A 680-nucleotide genomic window follows, 5' to 3' on the forward strand; every position below is an offset into this window, starting at 1 on the left:
TGCTGCCCAACCTCCTGCCCTGGGATCTGCTGCTGCGGGTGCAACATGGACATCACACCCCATGGACCCTGGCTGCAGGTATCCACACTGGCTCTTTGCCCCTCTGTGCCTGGCCCAGCTCCTCCTGGCTTTTAAACAAATGTGGGAATGGAAGGCTCAGCCACAGGACTTGGTGCTTGTGGTTACTGGAGGCACTGATGGCAGTCAAAGTGTTCCCAGTAACCAGGGGAGGCTGGAGCCCCTGGGGCAGATTCAGTCCTCTGCCACAGAGCAAACAGGATGGCTCCACACTCATACCACCATGGCGGAGAACATACCAAGAGACAAGATTTGGGGTCACAGAGCACACAGATGGTCTCTGGGTAGGATGTGACCATCCAGACCCCGTGGGGTGATGTGTTTCTTCTGCAGGGACACCACACATGAACCTCACAGAGGTTCATGTGGAGCAGCACATGGCGGGGCCAGACCCTGTGCTGGGAAGGGGCATCTGCCAAACCTCTGTGCTGGGGGTGAGATGCTCTCAGCTTGATCCCCAAGGGGGAGCTCCCTGACTCCATATCACCACCATACACCACACCACCACCATCCAGCGTATCACCACCATCCAGCGCATCACCACCATCCAGCGCATCACCACCATCCAGCGCATCACCACCATCCAGCGCCTCATCACCCGC

This window comes from Nestor notabilis, unplaced genomic scaffold, assembly GCF_000696875.1.
Source record: "Nestor notabilis isolate BGI_N333 unplaced genomic scaffold, ASM69687v1 scaffold16846, whole genome shotgun sequence".
NCBI lineage: Eukaryota > Metazoa > Chordata > Aves > Psittaciformes > Psittacidae > Nestor > Nestor notabilis.